This window comes from Oryctolagus cuniculus, chromosome 1 (assembly GCF_051225735.1).
Source record: "Oryctolagus cuniculus isolate XC-2025 breed Fujian yellow rabbit chromosome 1, ASM5122573v1, whole genome shotgun sequence".
Lineage (NCBI taxonomy): Eukaryota > Metazoa > Chordata > Mammalia > Lagomorpha > Leporidae > Oryctolagus > Oryctolagus cuniculus.
In genome coordinates this window covers 34,685,301-34,701,224 of record NC_142867.1, presented here as the reverse complement: position 1 = coordinate 34,701,224, position 15,924 = coordinate 34,685,301, and the positions used below count along the sequence as shown (strand labels likewise).

The 15,924-nt window shown below is 38.4% G+C and overlaps 1 protein-coding gene and 1 pseudogene across 9 annotated transcripts in view; one reads left to right on the top strand and one right to left on the bottom strand.

Moving 5' to 3' along the window:
• DCDC1 (doublecortin domain containing 1) overlaps window positions 1-15,924 on the bottom strand; it is a 553,166-nt gene that overhangs the window by 490,119 nt on the left and 47,123 nt on the right. The window lies entirely within an intron of this gene.
• On the top strand, window positions 661-15,883 carry LOC103351149 (mesoderm-specific transcript homolog protein pseudogene; annotated as a pseudogene).

The following is a 15,924-nucleotide window of genomic DNA, read 5'->3' as shown; positions in this document are numbered from 1 at the left end:
GAGTTGCATTTAGATGAACTGTGATATGTGATCTGGGGATCAAATGACCTGGGAAGATATGTAAATCTATTTAAATACTTATTTATTATTTAATATATAAACTTATTTGAGAATAAGTTAAATAAGTGGTGGACAAGCATGGAAGATAATCAGCTTCCATGTATTACTGGAATTGTAACTATTTTTACACAAACCAAATCTGCTTCTTTCGAGTATGCTTATTCCTAAATAGTTCTAATACATAATATAAACCCCACCCCTACAAACATGCCTAATTATAAATTATAAAAAAAAAAACTTGACAGGGACAATCTCTCTTCCAAATCTTTCATATCCACAAAATTCATTATGATCACAATGATTTCATTTGGCCTGCCTTCTTCATATTCACAAACGTTTAAAAAGGTAAATTATTTCTTCTAAAAGCATGAAAAACAGTCACATGTCTAGGGGAAAATGGATGTGCATCTGTGTGAGTTGACACAGTGGATCAATGAGAGCTTAAACTCTGGGATCCAAGCAGTTGGAATTCATTACTGTCCTTTTTGTTGTTAACATGTTTCTATCCAGGTCTGCCCTGGACACAGCATAGCACTAAGGAAAGGAGTGGCCTTTCCCACACTCAGGATCCACCAAGAGTTTAAAACTGTGGCAAACAGCATGTTGAAAGGACCACTGCTCAGACCACCTGAGCTACTGGATTTTGAAGGCAGTGGTGAGCGGATGTGGCAGCAGTCATGTCACACTGGCAGTGTTTCTGCAGCAAGTGCAGAGTAGTTGCAAATGGTCACCAAGCTCTTCCACCTGGGGGAAGATCAGTAACCAGCCAAAGAAAAGATGGACAGGTCTCAAAAACAGTTCCCAGTTCCCAATAAACAGTAGAGTTCAATATCTTAATTAAAGACTGGAATTCCCTACTTAAAAGCAGAATGGGGTATCTTTTTTTATAATCTTTGTATTTTGTTTATTGTCAACTACTTTTATAATTATACTAATGGTTTTAACATACTAATCCATAATTCCACGACCACAAAGCAAAGGTTTTTATTTTGTCCTAGTCCAAACTTTTAACTACACACGTATTAAACCTTCAATTCTGTACTTTGCCTTTTTTACTGTTTTCTAACCATTGTTCATACTTGTCTTAATAGATTTTACTGGAGCATAATATTTTATGACCTATATTTTGATTTTCTATACTAGTCAGGTAGGAGTTGACCATTGTTTTCCTCTGCCTGGCATATCTTCCCTCTGTGTTCTAGTATAGCACTAGCATGGTTTTGGGGAAATTCTCCACCACCAATTCTTCCCAACTCCATAGATACCAGTAGTTCAGGACTATAAGTCACAATATTTTCCTGATAAATGATAAAAAAGAATTAAAATACATAGTTCAACCATATTTTTGGTTTATTTGTGACTTTTCTGTAGTAATATATAAATCTAACAAGGAGGGGAATGTTAGAGTCTATTGGCCTACTGTATACAGTCTTCAGTTTTGATTTGTTTCATCAACATTGATGACACGTTTGCAGCAGTTCTTATATACACTAATACTCTCTTCTCTAATAACAACTAATGGTGTTTCCCCACTGGGTGTGTGACAGGATGATCCTATAACATAGCTACTAAGACAAACATGGGAATTAAATTCACATATTTGGTTTGTTAAATTGATCCTGGAACTAGGGCATTAGGCTCATTCAGCTTTCAAGGAACAGAGACATACTTTCAGGTGATTAAGTTCGTTATTAGGACACATAGAAAGTTAAAATAAATAAAACCACTTCAGAATTGCACAAAAGGAATTAATTGGAAGGTCACTTATGGATGTCCTGGATATATTAGGGACTTAACCACTCTTATAAATTGTTATTTTTGACATAACAACTGCATATCTTCTCCTATGTCTACTGTTTCCTCTTTCTACATCATTATTGCCTGATCTACCTCTATACTACTCCTCATGTCTCCTGATAACTTCTTCTGTATGTCTTCCCATTTCTAAGCTACATGGCTTTTTGCAGTGCCTTTCTATATGACTAACATTAAACTTCCTCAAAGAGTTATTTTCATCACTACCCAGTCATCTATTAGGTTAAACTCTCAAACAAGGCAACCTCATAAGCCATTGGCAAACCTGTATATGTGAAAATTGCCATCAGTGACCCAAATGGCTAAAAATAGAATAGGAGGACAAGATACAGAGGAAGGCAGGTAAGACGGGCTCTCAGATGCTCTGGAAGCCAATTAGTGTGGCTCCATAATCTCTACTTAACTGTCATCCTATAATATCTGAAGAAAGTGTAATTGGCAGTAGACTTGCATGGCCCAATCTAGTATATAAAGATAGGTAGAGACATTATATATTGATTAGTTCAAAAGGTTCCCCTCTAAAAGACATTATATGACATTCCAATGGGTATTTAAATTTAATAACCTGTAAAGTGCTACTCTGATTCTAATATTGTACTAACTAGTCATTCATTTCTAGTCAAAGAAGATCCTAAGATTTCAACAGTTTGCACCCACACAGAAACATAAAGTACTGTTTGAGTACTAATTATACCATTAATTCACATAGTACAACACATTAAGGACAGAGATCCTTTACTTAGTATATACTAAATTGATCTTCTGTATATAAAGATAATTGAGGCCGGTGCCGCAGCTCACTAGGCTAATCCTCCACCTTGCGGCGCCAGCACACCGGGTTCTAGTCCCGGTCGGGGCGCCAGATTCTGTCCCGGTTGCCCCTCTTCCAGGCCAGCTCTCTGCTGTGGCCAGGGAGTGCAGTGGAGGATGGCCCAAGTACTTGGGCCCTACACCCCATGGGAGACCAGGATAAGTACCTGGCTCCTGCCATTGGATCAGCGCGGTGTGCCGGCCACAGCGCGCCAGCCACAGCGGCCATGGAGGGTGAACCAACGGCAAAAGGAAGACCTTTCTCTCTGTCTCTCACTGTCCACTCTGCCTGTCAAAAAAAAAGAAAAAAGATAATTGATAATGAATCTTGATGTGAATGAGATGGGAGAGGGAGCGGGAGATGGGATGGTTGCCTGTGGGAGGGAGGTTATAGGGGGAAAAAGCCGCTATAATCCAAAAGTTGTACTTTGGAAATTTATATTTATTAAATAAAAGTTTAAAAAAAAGATCCTAAGAATGAAGAATGTAGTATTCTGATTGAGGGTCCAATCTCTGCATCATCTGACCCAATCATTTCTTAGTGTTGGTCAAGGATGTGGGTCAAAATGTAGGACTGTCCTCTTTGATGAGGAATGAGAAAGATGACAGTCAGGAATCTAACTCAAACAACTGCCAGCATAGTAGTCTGATCATCACAATATTGAACTTTACTCCCCTCATCCAAACCCTCCCCATTTGAGGGCCTCAGAGTGCTGAATTATAAATTCTTACAAGTGCTTCCTAAGTCCCTATAAAAATCTTTTAGTGAGAATCACACTTGTTTCAATTCCCTTTCCTTTCCTTACTGCTGCTACTACCAAGCAGCAGAACAATGCAGTCATGCAATCTATGCCTCCTGCTGCCTTGGAGTGTCCTCAAAGATTCTAGTGCCAGAACAGTTCCATATAGGGATGATGAAAAGAGATACTTCTCTAAGTCCTTGAAACTCTGAAGCAGCACAAGTTGTAAGCAAAGTCCTAAGAAGTCATCCTTGAATGGTTCCATCAGCTTTTTGTTATCTGCTCAGTTAGAGGGACTGTAACCTGTCCACAAGGACAGATAAGGAATAAGTAGTATATCATTCCTTCCATATTACAATACTAACAACAGTAACAGCTAATTTCTACAAAGCATATGTTAATATCATTCACAGTTCCAAGCACTTGATATACATTCATCTGTTAATCATATAGCCAAAGATTATTCCCCTTTTATAAATTAATAAATTGAGGGTTTGAGTAATTTGCCAAAGGTTACATAGCAAGGAGGTGTCAGATACAGGATCCCAAGCCAGTTAGTGTAGCTCAATAATCTCTTCTTAACTGTCATCCTGTAATATTACTTCCATTAGCCCTTACCTTCCTTATTGTTCATTGGTTAGGAAATGGAAGCTCCTATTCAAATGTGTGCAGGCATACAGATGTTACTCAGATGAGAATGGAGAGTTGGAATATAGCAATGGGCAGGAAAGGGTATGGGAGGTAAAGGAGGTATTTCTATACTAACAGTAGTGAATCAGTAATTTTCTTTAGCTACTATAGTTCTCATATTTAAATTGTATTTAAATCACTATAGATTATAACCTGTCTTTCTCTTATTTCTCTCCATTTTTTCTTTGAAAGTCCTTTTTCTCATCTTAAAATATCTCTTAGAAATCCCATGACATTTATATTTATTAAAATGAGCTTTTCCCTACTTTTACCATCTTCAGGTAGATTTCCCTGACTTTTTTTAATAAATTAGCTTGTTAACATGTAATATACACTCACACAGCTATTCTCTTCACCAAAACAGTTCATCTTTTAATTGAAAATTTTAGCCTGTTTACCTTTAAAGTGTTTATTGATGTAACTGAGATTAAAACCACAATCTTAATATGGTGGCTAATTTTATGTATCAACTTGACTGGGCCAAGAGATACCCAGTAATCAATGGAATATTATTGCTGAGTGTATCTATGAGAGAGGCTTTGCAGAGACATTAGCATTAAACTATGCACCAAGAGAGGAAGATAGTCTTCTCCAATACAGGTGAGCATCATTCAATCTTTGAGGGACTAAATAGACCAACAGGCAGAGGAAAGTTGGGATCTCACTTTCTTTTCCTGATTGCATTAGCTGCGGCATCAATTTTATTCCCTGGCAATCCTGGTCCAGGTTATCAGACTGAGACTGGAATCTACATCACTGACTCTGGCACTCAAGCCTTCAAATCACAACTCTGACTTTCCCATGGCTCCAGCTTGCAGAATGCAAATCTTGGGACTTCTCAGCCACCATTGTCAGTGAGCCAATAAGTTACAAACATATGATAACATATTGGTTATTTCTCAGGAGAAAGCTAATACTGGCTGCCGCCGCGGCTCACTAGGCTAATCCTCCACCTTGCGGCGCCGGCACACTGGGTTCCAGTCCCGGTGGGGGCACCGGATACTGTCCTGGTTGCCCCTCTTCCAGGCCAGCTCTCTGCTGTGGCCAGGGAGTGCAGTGGAGGATGGCCCAAGTGCTTGGGCCCTGCACCCCATGGGAGACCAGGAGAAGTACCTGGCTCCTGCCATCGGATCAGCGCAGTGCGCCGGCCGCAGCGCGCCGGCCATGGCGGCCATTGGAGGGTGAACCAATGGCAAAGGAAGACCTTTCTCTCTGTCTCTCTCTCACTGTCCACTCTGTCTGTCAAAAAAAAAAAAAAAAAAAAACTAATACATTTACTGTTGTAAAATACATTTACATTGTTTTCTGTTTCTTCTTTTCCTATGTGTTTTATGTCTCTCTTTACATCATTTTTTGTCTAATTTTTATAAAAATTAGCTTTTTAATTTCATTTCCCTTTTATTAGGTTGCATATTATACATTGGTTATTTCAACTGGTTACACTATCTCTATAATACTAATCCTTTTCTTACTAACATCATATTTAGTAAATACAACATACTGATTTATTTCTTTCCATGTATTATATTTATTGATTACTGCTTCTTCAGATTGGTGAACAACACTTCTTTATACCCTTTTTCAGGGACAGATATACTTTTCATGGCCCTTGACTTTATGGTGGTAGCTCAGCTCCAAAATTCTGCCTTGCTTTGGCCTGAGACTTTGCATCCTGTCCTACGATTTTATAAACAATTAGTTACATAAATTTTGTATTATAATTTATTTTAATGTCTTCATTTTGTTACAACTGTCATTTATAAAATTCATTTAAGTTGTATGATAATCTTGTTGGATTTCATCTTGCCCAATTGACATTGAAGTGCTGTGTTCACTTTTATTTATTGGCTACTCTATAGTATCCAAGGACTAGTACAGCTCTTTCCATAGGTATTCCTAAACAAACTGTTCCCATAAATGGCCTTTTGCTCCCCCCCCTCCCAATATGACTTTCTCCTCCCTTATTCTGAAGCTTTCAAACACATTCTGGAACATGGAATAATTTTTTTATTTTATGACTTTTACTTTATAATTTTTATTGCTTTTTAAACATTTCAATGTCAGTCTTATCTTGTCCTAGAAATCTATGATATGTCTCTATCACAAAATTTTAATTATATCTGTAAATAATCCACCTGCAAACAGAATTCAAGTAGTTTCTTCTTCAGTAGGATTTATATGCTATTCTTTAAATAGGAAAGCATTTCCTTCCTGTGTATACACATCTTGCCTGGTAGATCTGAAAGCTGGAATCAGTAAATCTTACTTTCCTATCATCTGAAACATGAGTACTTAATTTACCTCAAATATTCCAATTCAACATTGTATTACTTATACTTTTTACCATGTTACAGATGCATTATTTTTCAGCCTGGAAACCAAATTCCACTGTGTTAATAAAAGAACATCAATCACATTACCTCAGAAATACTTTTCTTAAAATAGCTTGATAAGTATGTTTATCCACCTACTTAACGATCTACCAACTCCTTCTCCATCCATACTAGTTTTCTACTCCTGTGCAACAAATTGCTATTAAGTTAGTGGCTTAAAATAGCACCTGCTTCCTCTCACACTATTTCTGAGGGTCAGGATTGTAGGCAAAGTTTAGCTGGATCCACTGTTCAGGATCTCAAAAGACAGAAATCAAGGTGGCAGCAAGGGCTGCAGCCCTTCTTCAGCTGCTTCGAAGTACTTTGGGTTCCTGACAGCTGTAGAACTCATAATTATTACCACCTGTTCTTGAAGCAAGACTATCTTGGCTGCCTTCCTTGATCTCTGCCTGCAATGCCAGCATCCCATATGGGTGCTGGTTCGAGTCCCAGATGCTCCACTTCTGATCCACCTCCCTGTAAAGCGCCTGAGAAAGCAGCAGAGAACATCACAAATGCTTGGGCCCTAATACACATGTGGGAGACCCAAAAGAAGCTCCTGATTCCTGGGTTTGCCCTGGGCCCAGCCCTAGCCATTTGGAGAGTGAACCAGCAGATGGAAGATCTCTCTCTCTCTCTCTCTCTCTCCCTCCCTCCCTCCCTCCCTCCATGCCTCCCTCCATTCCTCCCTCTCTCTCTGTAACCTTGCCTTTCAAAATAAATAAAATAAATCTAATAAAAACAAAAAACCTTATCTGATTTAGTCAGTGCCACCAGGATAATCTCCTCTTTCATTAACTTTAAAACAACTGATTTTTTGTTTGTTTGTTTGTCTTCACCAGAAGTCGTTTATTTAAGGTATACAAACTTCATGCATTTCAGAAATACAATTTCAGGAACATAATGACATAATGAACAATATTCCTAATGTGCCCACCCTACCACCTCCACTCCCACCCTTCCTCCTCCTCCTTCTCCTATTCCCATTCTTATTTTTTACTAAGATCTATTTTCAATTAATTTATACACAGAAGATTAACTCTCTACTAAGTAGATTTCAACAAATAGTATTAAAAAAACCTGTTCCTCAACAGTTTTTTGATTTCTCTTTTGATTTCTTCTATGACCCACTGTTCATTCAGGACCATGTTGTTCAGTCTTCATGTGTTTGCAGATGTTCTAGAGGTTCTTGAGTTGTTGATTTCCAGCTTCATTCCATTGTGGTCAGAGAAGATAAATGGTACTAGTTCAATTTTTTTTATATTTGCTGACTTGCTTTATTTCCTGGCCTGTGGTCTATCCTATAGAAAGTTCCATGCACTGGTAAGAAGAATGTGTATTCTGTAACTGTTAAGATGAAAAGTTCTGTAAATATCTGTTAGGTCCATTTGGTCTGTAGTGTCGATTAACTGTTGCTTCCTTTCTGAATTTCTGTCTGGTTGATCTTTCCATTGCTGAAGATGGGGTATTGAAATCCTCCATTACTATTGTATGAAAGTCTATGTCTCCCTTTCAATCCATTAATATTTCTTTTAAATAGCCAGGTACTCTGTAATTAGGTGCATATACATTTATTATAGTCACATCTTCCTGTTAAATTGATCCCTTAATCATTGCACAGTGCCTCTCTCTGTCTCTTTTAACAGCTTTTGTGTTAAAGTCTATTTTGTCTGGTATTAGGAATGCTACACCTGCCCATTTTTGGTTTCTGTTAGCATAGAATTTTTTTTTATTCTTTCACTTCCAGTCTGCATATAACTTTGTTGGTGAAATGTGTTTCTTGTAGGCAGCAAATAGATGAGTTTTGTATTTTAATCCATTCAGCCAATCGGTATCTCTTAGCTGGAGAATTGAGGTCATTTACATTCAAAGTGACTATTGATAAGTAAGAGACTTGGCCCTGCCATTTTTCCATAAATATTCCTATTGTTTACTTTGGATTTTTTTTTTGTACTTTTATTGGGGGATTTTCTGCCTTCCCCTTCTTTCATAGTAATGACCATGTTTCTGTGTTTCCTGTGTAGTACATCCTTAAGCATCTTTTATAAGGCTGGACAGGTGGAGACAAATTCTTTCAACTTCTATTTGTTATGGAAGGTCTTTATTTCATCTTCATTCCTAAATGAGAGGTTTTCAGGGTACAGTATCCTAGGTTAAGTGGGTTTTTTTTTTCTTTTAAGACTTGGAATATATCTCACCATTCTCTCCTAGCTTGTAGGGTTTCTGATGAGCAGCCAGCTGTGAGTCTAATTGGAGATCATCTGAAAGAAATATGCCATTTCTCTTGTGCACAATTTAGAATCTTTTCTTTATGTTTCACTGTGGAGAGTTTGACTACAATGTGTTTTGGTGAAGATCTTTTCTGGTCATGTCTATTAGGAATTTTATGTGCTTCCGGTACTTGAACATCCTTTCTTTCTCCAAATTAGGGAGAAGTAATCCTAGGATCAATTTTTTGAATTCCATTTGCAGTATTTCTTCTATCTCTTCATTTTCACATTCTAGTATGGAAGTGTTATTGTGTTCTTTTCAGGGCATCATGTTGTCTTCTTTACTCTTGTTTCTTGAATTACTGCATTTATTTTTAGGTATTTGTGGAGGTATTTATTGTTTTTTTTTTTCCCCTGTGATAGCTTTCATCTTTGGACTATGTGTCTGTGGATTATTAGAGTGTCTGCTGTTTCAATGAATAACCTGAGGCACATTCTGGGTGTGGCCAGGGAGCTCTGTTCAGTGCTCCAGAGTGAGGGGAGTGTCCAAGGTGACTCCCAAATTTGGCATGGTAAATCTTCTCTCTCTCTTTTTTTTTTTTTTTTATCAATTCTGAGAGATGTGGCCCTGAATCTCTAATTATGATTCTGCATCTATTTCTCATTGTAATTGTGTGATTTGTTTTTGCTGCAGTCTGGTCTAACCTCACTCTTCAAAGCTGGTGCTGAAGCTCTCGACTGCTGGGGTCCTCAGTTGTGTGCATCCACACCCTCCACATAGATCCACAGTGTCCCTTTAATGTACATGGAGTTTCCCCTGCAGTTTTCTCCCTAACTCTTCCTAAGATTGCACTCTTTCCACTTTTTTTTAACCATCCTCCCCTACACTAGAGTAGTAAGCTCCCTCCCTGTTACACATTCTTGGTACCTCTGATGTGTATTAACTACATCTGCAAAAATCCCTCCTTCTTTAGCATATCCTGTAATCTAATCATGGAGTGATAATCTAGTATGTTTACAGGCCCCACTCAAACTCAAAAAAGAAGAAATGATTCAGGGCATGTACACACAGGTGGTAGGAAACTTGGTAGCCATATTGAAATTCTGCCTTCCACATTGTGTATATAATTATTCGTTTTTTATTACCCATTTTTTACACCAAATTGAGATCCAGATATCATATTCTATGAAAAATTCAAATGCAATTATTTGAGTAAATTATATTTATTCAATACGGAGAACATTAAAAAGAATGTGCCTAGGTTCTGATAATAGACCCAAATGGAAACTTTAAAATGTGCTTTGAGAAGTAGCTACTGTTAAAATAAATTACTTTATAAAGTAGGCATTTTAAGAGAAAGAGCATTCATTTAAATGTAATGTTGTGTGTTGTTCTTTGCAAAATATTACTTCTGAATTAGAATTAACTAGGGGCCAGCACTGTGGCTGAGCCTCCATCTGAAGTGCTGGCATCCCATAAGAGTGCTGGTTCATGGGCTGGCATCCCATAAGAGTGCTGGTTCATGTCTGGGCTGCCCCTCTTCCAATCAAACTCTCTACTAATGGCCTGGGAAAGCAGTAGAAGATGGCTCAAGTGTTTGGATCCCAGCAACACACATGGGAGACCAGAAAAAGCTCCTGGCTTCATACTGGCCCACCTCCACCACTGGTGCCATTTAGAGAGTGAACCAGAGGCTGGAAGACCTTTTTTTCCAACTCTCCTTCTTTCTGTAACTCTACCTCTCAAGTAAATAAACAAAAAACTTAAAAAAAATAAAATCTTAAAAAGGTAATTAAACAATATAAAATGTTAGGTAGTTTAATTTTTAAACAATTTCTACATAAGATATAATGAATATGATAAATTACAACATCAGAGAGCATATAAAAAGATAAAAAGCTTATAAAAGATTAAACCTTTCTTCTTTTCTTATCACACTATATCTTACTTATGTTTGGCTTTTATTATATTCAAAAATATTATCAGGGAAAGATCATATATGGTGTAGAACTTACAACCTCCTTGACATTCCAGGATGGTATTAAGTATGATTATTCCTAAGATTTTCATTAAATCTAATCTGAAATTTTTGCTATACAAAGTAACAAAAAGTGTAAAGTCTAAAAAATAATAAAATATGCTTAGGAAGAAATACAGGGAAAAAAGATAAATAGATCATAAAAAATAAGGAGATGATCATAGTTTTGACAAGAGCAACCTGTCTTCCCATTTCTTCTAATTTGGTAGCATTAGTGAACCTTAGAGGCTTTGAACAGCAATTTAAGGAAAACTCAATGAGGTCATATTTTTCAGTCCCACTTTCAAGGGTTTCTACCAATTGGTTCTGCTCATTTACCCCTCAGTCATAAATGTACCACATCACTTTCCAGAGTTCTTATCCATATGTCTTTTTTTAAAAAAAGATTTTATTTATTTATTTGAGCGGTAGAGTTACAGACAGTGAGAAGGAGAGACAGAGAGAAAGGTCTTCCTTCCATTGATTTACTCCCCAAATGGCCGCAATGGCTAGAGCTGTGCCAATCTGAAGCCAGGAGCCAGGTGCTTCTTCCCAGTCTCCCATGCGGGTGCAGGGGCCCAAGCACTTGAACCATCTTCTACTGTTTTCCCAGGCTACAGCAGAGAGCTGGATTGGAAGAGGAGCAGCCAGGACTACAACCAGTGCCCATATGGGATGCTGGGCAGGCAGAGGATTAAACTACTGTGCCATGGCACCAGCTATCCGTATGTCTTTTAACCAATGATGTTCATCCAGCTAGCTTACCCATTGCTGGACTTCTTCTAAGAAATGCTTGATAAATGTTAATATGAATACAGAACTTAAATTTTCTAGAACCTCTTCCATAATAATTATCTAACAGAAAAGAGAAATGTTAAACAAAAAGCTATGAATATAAATTTACAATTATTGATTAACTGTGAAGGAAAAGTCCTAGTTTCTACAGGAAGAACTTCAGAGGTATTCAATCTGACAAGACATATGAGAGAAACTAATTCTGCCAGATTATAATCATTTCTAAATCATTCCACTAGGCCCTGTGTATACACTGATGTACTGCTTTGCATAATGCTATGTTTGCTTTGTTATTACATATATAATTTTGGATGATTTCATACCCCATTCTGTAAGGGTAAGATAATTATTTTATATATTCTACACTTCCATGGGAATTCAACTAGTGACTGACACATGAGTATTATTCTTTGGTAATTACAATGTTTTAAAATGTCACAAAAATGCCATTGATGAAAGATGATTTAATAAATAAAATGTAATAAAGCTGGAGTAGAATTATGCCAACCAGGGTTGATCATTTATCAGTCATTCTTCTCATTTTTTCCTTCAACAAAATTTCTTAATTATGTCTGAATACTCATTCTCCGTATATGTGCATGGAAGGTATCCTCTAATCAGCCCCAATAGGCAAACCCCCAGTGGTCTAAAGCCAATAATGATAGTCCCATTTCCCTTGACACTGGCAGGTTAATTACTCAGCTGTGATACAATTTTGGTCAATGAAACATAAGGAGAAGTCTTCTGGGTAAAGGATTTTTAGTTTCAATTTAAAAAGAGAGAGTGAGGTAAGTAATCAAGCATCTATTTATCTTACTCAGTCACTGCTGAGTGAACATGTGACCCGTTAGCTTGCAAACAAGAGGAGGTCAAGCCAAAGGATGTAGCCAATATTCCGAGGATGACAGAGGAAAAGAAACAAAGAGCCATACTCTTTGAAAAGTAACTAAGAGGAACCACTTAACATTAGAATTAATTACTCTCTATGAAGTTCTTATGAGAGATAATGAAGGTTGCTCATCTGTAAATAACTTTCAGTTGAGTTTTCTGTTACTTTTCACCGATAATAGTATAACTTATACAATCAGCTGTCTACCACTTGCATGGAGAATGCCACATTTAGGGGCCGGTGCTATGGCGCACTGGGTTAAAACCCAGGCTGTGCCGGCATCCCATATGGGTGCTAGTTTGAGTCCTGGCTGCTCCACTTCTAATCCAGCTCTCTGCTTTGGCCTCAGAAAACAGTGGAGGATGGCCCAAGTCCTGAGCCCCTGCACCCATGTGAGAGACCTAGAAGAAGCTCCAGGGTCCTGGCTTCGGATTGGCTCAGCTTCAGCTGTTGCAGCCATCTGGGGAGTGAACCAGTGGATGGAAGACTTCTCTTTCTCTATTTCTACCTCTCTGTGTAACTCTGTCTTTCAAAGAAATAAAATAAATCTTTAAAAAAGAGAGAGAATGCTAAATTAAATGTGATGCAATTTCTAATTGGAATTGCATTTGTTTTCTTTTCAATATCATTGAAAATCATGACTAGGGTCTAGTGTTGTGATATAGCAGGTTTAGCCTCTGCCTGTGACATCAGCATCCATATGGGCACTGGTTCAAAACCTGGCTACTCCACTTCTGATCCAGCTCCCTGCTAAGACACCTAGGAAAGCAGTAGAAGATGGCCAAAGTTCTTGGGCCCCTGCACCCAAATGGGAGACCTTGAAGAAGCTTCCAGCTCCTGTTTCGGCCTTGCCCAGTCCCAGCTGTTGCAGCCATTTGGGGAGTTAACACAGTGGATGAGGGATTTCTCTCTCTCTCTCTCTCTCTTTCTCTCTTTAAAGATTTATTTATTTATTTGAAAGTCATAGTTACACAGAGAGAAGGAGAGGCAGAGAGAGAGGGGGGTCTTCCATCCATTGGTTCACTCCCCAATTGGCCAGAGCTGCGCTGACTCAAAGCCAGGAGCCAGGAGCTTCTTCCTGGTCTCCCACATGGGTGCAAGGGCCCAAGGCCTTCGGCCATCATCTACTGCTTTCCCAGGCCACAGCAGAGAGCTGGATAGGAAGTAGAGAGCAGCCAGGTCTTGAACCAGCACCCATATGGGATGCCAGCACTGCAGGCAGTGGCTGGCTTTACCCGCTATGCCACAGCACCAGCCCCAGGATTTCTTTCTTTTAAGTCTCTCCTCCTCTGTAACTCAGCCTTTCAAATAAATAAAAAATCTTTTTTAAAAATCATGACTAGTGCCGGGTTCTAGTCCTGGTTGCTCCTCTTCCAGTCCAGCTCTCTGCTGTGGCCTGGGAAGGCAGTGGAGGATGGCCCAAGTACTTGGGCCCCTGTATCCACATGGGAGACCAGGAGGAAGCATCTGGCTCCTGGCTTCGGACAGGTGAAGTTCTGGCCGTAGCGGCCATTTGGGGGGTGAACCAACGGAAGGAAGACCTTTCTCTCTGTCTCTCTCTCTTACTGTCTATAATTCTGTCAAATTAAAAAAAAAAAATCATGACTAAATATTTAATCAGTTTCATGATAGGATAAAATGTAAACTAATACAATTATTTTCTAAAATTTCTACTTTTATTTAATCAGGAATGTTTTGCCAGAAATTTCATCATAAGCATAAAATAATCTGGAGTGCATTTCTCCCCTTTCTGAAACACAAAGCATTCTTGGTAAGTTTAGAGTTCCTTGGCATAATTTGCCTGTCGCTGATAATTCTATTCATTAGTAGAAAGTATGGCTGCTTAGACCATGGCTCAATAACAAACATGCAGGTCTAAGTTATCACACAGTTTGGATGTGAATTCAACAGCAGGATAATGACAGTTGCCAAGGATTTGTACTTGCTGTCATCTCATCCTAGTGTTGCCTGTCAAAATGTCTCTCTTTCTTATACAAAAGCCATAGAATTTTTATGGATAGCAATTACTTACAATATACAATGAAGTACATCAAATCTAACAATCACTCTTTAGCCCTTCATTATTTGGTAGTCTCTTTGTTAAATGTAGTCAACCATTTTCACCTAAATTATTTATTTATACCATATATTTGACAAGCATACATTTCTTGCTTTATATTTTTATTGCATTTAAACCTTTCTGAGGAGTTATAGATTTTTTAATATTATCATCTGTAAAGCTTATCTTTATCCTATTATCATATTAATGATAATTAAACTCTTTAATTGGAATATATATAAGTAAGGATATACAAACACAAAAGAAAATGATTGTAAGTGCACTCAACAATCAATCACCAGTTTAAAGGAGTAGAATAAAAGAAATAAAAAAGAAATAAATCCATTTTGGTGAATATAAACTTTTATAAAATCTCTGGACTGCACAAAAGACAAAGGTTTAATTAATTTCATACTGCTCTTGCTTAAACTAATACTGTAGAGCTGGTGGCTCTTACCTGACTCAGGATGAGGGAGCAGTGAGTCCAGGTGGGGCCACGTATCTGCACATACCACCCCCTCAGCTGTCCCTTGCTCTCCATTCAGGGAAGTCTTCTGGAACATTTTTCAGCTATGAGGGGCTGCACATCTTCTACAAAGACTCTGTGGGTGTGGTTGGGAGTTTGGAGATAGCTGTGCTTTGCTATGACTGGTACAAGATTGAGGGTCTGACCCTGAGGTTCCATAGAGTGATTACCCTGAATTTCCTAGGATTTGCCTTTAGTTAACAAACTGAGACCACATCACTATTGCATATTTTAGCAGGCCAGCATCATGGAGGCACTTTTGGGGCATCTGGGGCTGCAAAACTGTAGGATCAACCTTTGGTCTCATGATTATGGAAATATCACAGCTCAGGAGCTGCTCTACAGATACAAACAGAATTGATCCAGTTTGCTTACCATAAAGTTTCTGCCTATCAAATGGAAGTGTATTTCCTAGATTCACTGCCCTCTCCTCCAAAAGCTACTCAAACATAGAGGTGTACTGATGCCCACCCTCTCATGGCTGGTGAATTTCTTTGTATTCTCTCAAGGTCTTTTGGCCCTACACGAGACCCTCTGAAAGTGAGCTGCGAGACATGAGGGCATGGGTCCCCAACAATGACAGGAACTTAGTTCTCAACAGTCCTTTACAGTATAACAACCAGGGGCACAAGTTAGAAGATGCTAAGTGGGAGCACTTGCCTCTGTAACTATTCCCATTCATTTTACCTATGGGCCTGTGGATCCTATAAATCCCTAACCAAAGTTTTTGTTACTGTACAGGAAAATGCTGCCAAGGGACACAGTGTCCATTTTGCATGACAACATTAGCCACTACTCACAGCCAGAGCATCCTATGGGCTTATTGAATGCATACATGGGCTTCATCAACTCCTTCTGAGCTGTAAAGAGCAGCTTCCCTGTACTGCCTCCCCTACACCCTTATCTGTTGTATATTCTTCTTAGAGGTCCTGGTCACAAA